This window comes from Mesitornis unicolor, unplaced genomic scaffold (genome assembly GCF_000695765.1).
Source record: "Mesitornis unicolor isolate BGI_N332 unplaced genomic scaffold, ASM69576v1 scaffold44669, whole genome shotgun sequence".
NCBI lineage: Eukaryota > Metazoa > Chordata > Aves > Mesitornithiformes > Mesitornithidae > Mesitornis > Mesitornis unicolor.
Window position 1 is genome coordinate 2,809 of NW_010208736.1, and position 7,740 is coordinate 10,548.

Here is a 7,740-nt window from a genome sequence, read left to right on the forward strand (position 1 = left end):
CGAGCTGGAAGGCAACCTGAGATGTCTTTGTCAGCCGCTCGCTAATCCCGGCAGTTGGAGGGGGTTAAGAACTCCCACCCGGTGAAGTTGCAGTTTCTGTCTGCCTCCCCAGTCCTGCCGCCTCCCCACCCCCTCAGCAGCCGATTCAGCTGGTAGCGGGCACTTCCCCCATCATGATGCTTTCTCGGCCTTAGAGACAATGAGCGCTGGCTGAGGAGGCAAGTTTCGCCTAGGTAATCAGGTGTTTTGGGGAGAGAGAGTGGCTGCCTGCCTGACGCTTCTCAAAGCTGTGGATGAGAGTGAATTTGTAGACCCGAGCTGAAGCGTTAATGGCTGTAATTTCCAAATCGTTCATTAAGACCAAAACGCTTAAATCTTCTACAAAGCCTATCTGTTGTACAATTTACACCACAGAGGTTGCATTCATTGCAGCAGTTGCTCTGAATACCCATAAATGTTAGTGAGCTTGGAGTCGCACCCCAGTACGTCTTGTCTTCTCTTTTCTCTTCTATCCTTTTCTTTCCTTTTCTTTTCTTTTCTTTGTATAACACATGAATTTCATTCATTCAAGCTGAAAGGCCCTAATTTGTCAGCCTAGCTGCTGTACAGCTCTGTCTGTGGAGGGTGTGACTGCGGTGATACCTCTCAGAGAGAGGTGTGCGTGCAGCAGTGCTACAAATGACTGGCTCTGGTCTCGGTTGTGCTGGAGGAGAGGAGTTCAGTGACGTTTCGGCAGCCTAGTACTGGTCATGATAGGGGCTTCTTCACAGTTCTTGAAATAAGACGGATAGCACAGAGAACCAAGCTGCTAAGTGAAAAGGTCTGTTTTGCTTATTTTATAAGACACATACGTAGCCTGAACAGAGGTCACTTTTCTTTGGGGGTGTACTTTTTGAGAGAGAGTAAAATGAGATCCTTAATACCTGATGATTTCCATAACATCTTTCCATGTAAGATAATATTCCAAATGTTTCCTCAGCTAGAGTGTATGTTACAAAAGAACACAGAGGTACATTAATGCTGATTCATGTAAATACAGAACCAAGTCTAGAACAGGGAAATTCTGACTAGTTTGACAAAAATGCTTTATTTTCAACTTATTAACATGCAAATATGGTACACTATTTTTTTATACTTTGAAACGTCTGCTAGTCTACTACAATTGAAGTTTTACAGTGTGTTGCCAGTATTTGCATTCTGCTTAGAAATACTTAAATACTGTAAAAGAAAATTAATTATATGAGCCATTCAGTCTTTCAGGTAAAAAAAAAAAAAGTGTGATTGATGCCAGTATTTTTGTATATGTTGTTTTACAGGTGCTACAGATTTGTAGAATGTTTGACATAGTAGTTTCTTGGTGATACATTTCATTAACTCTCTCCTGGAGTGTACATTACAATTTCAGTTTGAAAACAATCTGTATAAAATACAAAGTACTAAGGAAATTCCTAACCTTCCATCTACTAAGCTTATTAGGTACATAGTAGATTATGCCATTTTAGTGTACACTGGAATAAGGAAGTAGCAGTGAAACACACGCTAATCAGACACTACTTCTTGCTGCTGCAATTCGTCTAAACATGAATTATAAACTGTCAAAGTGTAATTTATTTTCAGTCTGAGAGAATGACTTGTATGTGAAGTATAGGAATGATAAAGGATTACACCATGCAAATGACTATTTTGCTTCATTATACGTTAGAAGACTTCTCAGTAGAAGAAAATAAGTTTTTTGCACTTTTACTTGCAACAGTCAAATCGAAAGTACATGTTGTATTGCTCCATTATTTAGCTAGTGTGTTACAAAACCAATTTCTCACTGTTGATAGATTTCCCATGCTAAATATTTACTTTGTTATGAAGATTAGTTTACCTGAGTAGTTTAAAGCAAATATTCTAATGCTTTGTATTTTTTTTTAAATATGTAAAAAGTATTTGCACACTTGTAAAGCACGGATATATAAAGAAAACATCCAAGAAAACAATAGCGGTAGTGTTAAACAACAAACTTTATAGGAGAGACTAGCAAGCACAAAACTTGTTATTGCTTTCTTATGAGTACTTACCAGTTTGTTCCTGAATGACTTTTATATAGTTTTGTTCACGTTTTTGCATAACAGTGGGAACATTAAGGCTTATTTGCATGACCAACATGTAGACTTTCCCCACCTCAGACATTAACAGCAGAGCATTTCTCAGTTTATCAGACAAATGACATGAGGGTTTTTAGTACCCATACCTCATGGAGTTCTTTTTCAGCACATTGTTTAGAGAGACATGAGAAGCAGTTGCAGAGAAAGGCTTCATATGTGGTGTGTCAGACTGTTTCATACTTCAGCTGTGTATGTGAAACAGAACCGGTTGCATATTGGTGTGATCATGATAGGCAGACTAGTTGAAATCTCTAAGGTTGTGTTTATTTACCCCCGTCATTTCCCTTTGTTCTAAGGAGACATTTGAAGATGTATAAAGTTTTAGAACAAATAAGTGGACACAGCAGAACATATCTGTTCTGTTACTGGGGATGAGAGCAATGCTAATTTGCCATTAGTGTAATTAGAATTGGTAATTGATACTTTTGTATGTCTATAAAATAGCAGTCAGCAAGTAGTCTCTACTTACATGACCGACTGGTGTACTCCAGTGAATACAAGTTGTTCTCATTCTGATTATTTGATACTTCCTTTTTAAGGTAATGGATTGAATTTCTTATATAAATTCCCGAATACATTTTCCTTGATACAGTATTGTACAGGAGAACTTCAGTGGAGAAAATCAGGAATGATTTGTAACTCTCCTTGTTATCAGGTGTTTTATATGAAGTTTTAAATTTCTGTATTCAGTAGACTTCTGACATTTCATTGTCACTTTTGAAGATCTTTCACAAGTTTTACCCCTATTCTTGTAACATGGTATTACTTGGAATAATTCTGAATTACTCTGAGCCTCTTATTTTTCAGTAAAACACAAACACTAACATATCTACTTAATAGCAAACAAATTTTTAAATAACTTAGTATTCCATAGGTCTTAATCACTTGCCAAAAGTTAAAGCTGTACAGAAGTGTTTTGCAAAGTGAGGATGAGTTTAAGCAAGTGCTCTTCTGGATCACAGATATAAAATCTGAACCTTCCAGGTGATCTACATTGCCTGTGAGGAGCCTGCATGCTACTAACTTCCAGCAAAACCACCCAAAGATAAGTAAAGCGCAGTGCCTAAGAGGATTCACTTAGCACCTTGAAGGGCTGCATCCTCAATCACAATTCAAATAACAGATTTTAATTGTAAGGAATCGTTTATTTTCTCATATTAGTTACAGATATATCTTTTTAATATATGCTGGTTTTGGTTTTTTTGTTGTTGTTTGGGGATTCTTTTTATGTGGTTTTTTGTGGTTTTTTTTGTGTTGTGGGCTTTTTTTTACTTTTTTCACAGTGTAAAATAGTGGCATACAAACAAGTTCATTTCACCGAATCTTTTAGTAATGAATATGCAATTAGCATGTTAAAAAACTCGATGAACAGACCTTTTAAACCCTGTTTATATGTTTACTTTTTCTGTTGGTCATATTATCTTGATTTTTTACTTGCTTTGTTCGACAAAGAATGATTATTGACTGCTTAAAACACTAGAGTTTTGTTATTGTTGTGGGGTGGTTTTACTTCTTGTTTGTTTGTTTTTTCAAAGAGATAATGTTTACCACTGGTAGAATTAGCACAACCAGTACAGGAACTTCTGAGCAGCATTATTTCTTTGCTTGGGGTATTGGCTTCGTGGTCAATTCAGTAGTCTTTTAGTAATTATCACTATTCCTTTTCTCATTGGAAATGTACTGTTTAGTGAAGAAAAATGTTTATCATATCAAAGTGTGCTGACATACTAGTCAAAACTAGATGCAGTTCCCGTAAAGTCTTATTTCTGTGAAAGTGAAATATGTAGAAATTAATTTTTGAAAAAAATATTTTTACAGTAGCCAGTTAATATTCTTCACAACATTTTAAACATTAATCAGTATGTTGCAATGTGGAAGCATTTTAACTAGTTGGTTATCATGTATGTGGATTGTATCTATAAACTAAATCTGTCAATTTCTTCATAAATATTCATGTATGACTAGCGGCCCTAATAGGACCCAAAGTTCATTCATTAAGGGAGCAATCAGCTTAACCATGCAGGAAAGCATAATCTTTTTTCTTGCTTAGGTACAGACACGTGTGTACACAGAGAGGCTTATCTCAAAGGCTGCTTTTTATAATCACAAGGCAACTCTCAAGAATAAAGTTCTTCACAACTTCCAGCTAAGCAAATGTCTTACAGTATAATAATTATAAAAATAGCAATGTTGTGGTAGCAGTGGTACAATGTAGAAAAAAAAGGAACATTGTCATTAAGTATCAACATTTACATTGGTGATTTCTTTCAGACATTTAATATTAATACTGTTCAGTGCAAAGTGTACAGAAGTATATTTCAAATTTTCTGTTCTCAATTTGCATTATATTAAATACTTTACAATTAGTTTTTAAAAGTGACCCAGATTTGACCTTCAGTTACAAATTATGATGAAAAAAGGGCTAATTAAACATGAAATAGATGGATTGTTGATGCTTTAATTATCTTTCTTTAACACAAAGTGTTCCACTGATAAGTGCAGCCTTTAATTTTTTTCCTCTTCAGTAAAATCATCTTGTGCAGTGTGCAAATGACTAAGTTACCACTGAATCATTCTGCACTCCCAGAAGATGCACAGAGCCAAAAGGGACAGGATCTGAGTAAAGAAGGATTCATGCTCTGAATAAGTAAAGAACTGTACTATTATAGTCAAGGGGTAACAAGAAACATCTTTAAAAGGATAGAATCTAATTTATTGACTCAGACAGCTCTCTAGCATTGTACACACCAATGTGAACCTGCATTATATCCATGATTAGCAGTTTGACTGTTGCTGTGTCAGTCTTTGTAATGTAGCAGTGTATTTCGGGATGTGTTTCTTCTTCTTTCTCTGTTGGTTGTTGTTTTGTTTTGTTTTCTATGTTTTGTTGCCTTGTTTTCTAGTATTTGGGATACTTGCTAGTTTGACCAACTGTCAGCAGTATATCAGAGAAATACTTGTCCTGCAGTGTCAGGCACGTTTTCCTTTAAGGAATTTCTTTCAAAGATTTTAGAAGGTTTGTCTAGTTAATGATCTGATGGGCTACTTTGAGATGTAAAACCTATAAAATTGGTTTCTTATTAAGATATAAAAAAAAAATCGTTAGACTTCAGAAGTAGTTATCATTGTGCTTATGAGTCAATTAAATAAATCCTTCACAAGTATTGTGAACTCTTCACTATATTTGCTGAACATTTTGGCATTTAATTACAGGACACATAATTTTCATTTTCTTTGACTATATATACAGGAAATACTGATAAAGATATATGAGCAATTCAGTACAGTATTTAACAGGCTGGTTTTCTAAGGTTTCTAAGCAAGTCTGCTTCCAACAGATATTTAGAAACTGTTAAAGCTGCGAAACAATTTCCTTTTTTCAGTCTGGTTTCATATAAGACATTCCATGTAATTTGTGTTCCACATTTCTCTTTTTTTTTCTTATATTTTTAGGTGTTTTTATCTCACTGTGTGCTCAGGAAATGCTGTTTCTGTATTTTTTCCTCCTGATTTATCTTTCCTAGAACAGTAGATTTGTTATCTGTTATCAGATTTTGGACTTTGCTAGCATATACTATATATTCAGTTTAATCAATAATTGAACCAACTATAAATAGACCAAAAGTTACTATCCAGAATCAAAAGAAAGTTTTTAATTCTTAGTATTTTTGTATATAAATTTACATTACTTCAATTTTTGAATCAAGATGATAAAAGAAAACTCTGACATTCATATGGGCACATGTCAAGTTTACTGACTGTGCAGTTTAATGAAAATTGTTTTGCTAATGTGAACTGTACAATTAAAGGTATTCTAATAGGGTATGTTGCATGACCCAGTAGCAGCACAAGGAGAACATTTAAAATATCGCTATTAAAAATATTTTAAATTGTTTTCTTTCAGTTGATCTTATAAAACCCAGTCCTATCAAGCCTTGGTAGCTTCCTATCCTACAAAATGTGTTGCTAGGTAAATAGTAAAAATGAAATTCACCTAAATCCTGTATCCTTTCATGTTTTTATTACTTGTATTAATTTGCACAGTTTGAAATTTTTAAACTTTAATTAAATGTAAGCAAAAATAATTTGTGAACCTAAGGTATGAGTAAAGCAGCAAGACGAGATAAATTTATAAGGTCTCTGAGTTTTGACTTCTATGAAAAACCATCTAAGGAGAGGGAATATCACATATTATGAAAAAGCTAGGACTGACTTACTGACTTCCATATACTTCAGGCAACAGGGACTTCACAAAGTCACTTTTATTTTGCTGTTGTGGATGACAAAATATCACTCTAATGCTGGAGTAACTAAGGTTAGTTGGGACATGTAAATGCCATTTACAACAATAGAAGACAAAGGAGGATTTTAAACTTCTTCATTTCTTATTTTAGTGCAATCAGATCTATAAATATTTAACTGAAAGCAGGTCATGAACAGATGTCAAAATCTCAAAATGTGTTTGCAATGAAGTACCAGTCAGTCAAGTTCCTGAATGATGTCAGTGACACACGTTGGAGTTGTCCAGCTGTGTGTAACTGTGCTTAACATGAGTCATTTGCTCACTCTCATGTGCCCATTTTCACTGGCAAGAGTTGTAAAATTATGACAATTCCAACATTTAATTATTATAATTAAAAGCAACTATTGACTGTATTCAAAAATAGGAATAAAGGCAACTTTTGACTGTATTCAAAAATAGGAAATAAGTTTTATATAGAAAATAGAAAAGCAGTGTGGATGAACCACTTCATTTTTTAAATTTTTTTTTTTTTGTGAAAGAAGAAGATGGGAAAACTTAAAAGTAAAAGTTTTGGATTTTAGACTTTTGAATAAAAATAATATCTTGGTCACATTTAAAAATGAAAGTTATGTAAAAGTGATGTGGTTTCTTTTTTTATTGTTTATGTGAGTCAAATAGTCTTCTCATTTAGGTAACACAGTTGTTTTGCAACCATTAGCTAGTAAAACACTGCAGCATAATCCCAAAAGTGTAGTTTAATTTTACTTAGAGTGGATCACAAATGACACTATTATTAGAAGCTGAAGAAAAGCATTATTTTTGTTTATCAAAACTTAATTTACCTTATTAACTACTGACAAAAGTGAGTATATTTTTTAAAGGCAAACATTGTTCTGTCAGGTGAGATTTTGTCACAGATTTTATGTTCTGAATTGAACAACCTAATGGCTGAGTTTGTAATCCTTGAAAGAAAGAAATGTGTTGCTGCAAGTAGCATTCTTGTAGTATTATGAAGCAAAAAATTGAATATTTATCAAAGTATTTGACATAAAGTCTTTTATTACCTACATATAATATAAAGTCATTATAGATAATGTAATGGCAATTTTTTAAGACTAGGTACAGAAGGTAGGTACTAGCTGATGTGCTGAAAATCACTCAGAATATGTGGTAGAACTAGAACACAGAAATACTGATTCCATCTGCCAAAAATTCAGAGAATTTTATCTTGCAGTCTTGTCTAATCCAATATCCTTATGGTACCATATTGTAAGTAGCAAGATATTTTTCACCTGACAGGATAAAAATCCCTACATTACATATTATGATTATGGGGAATCTTCC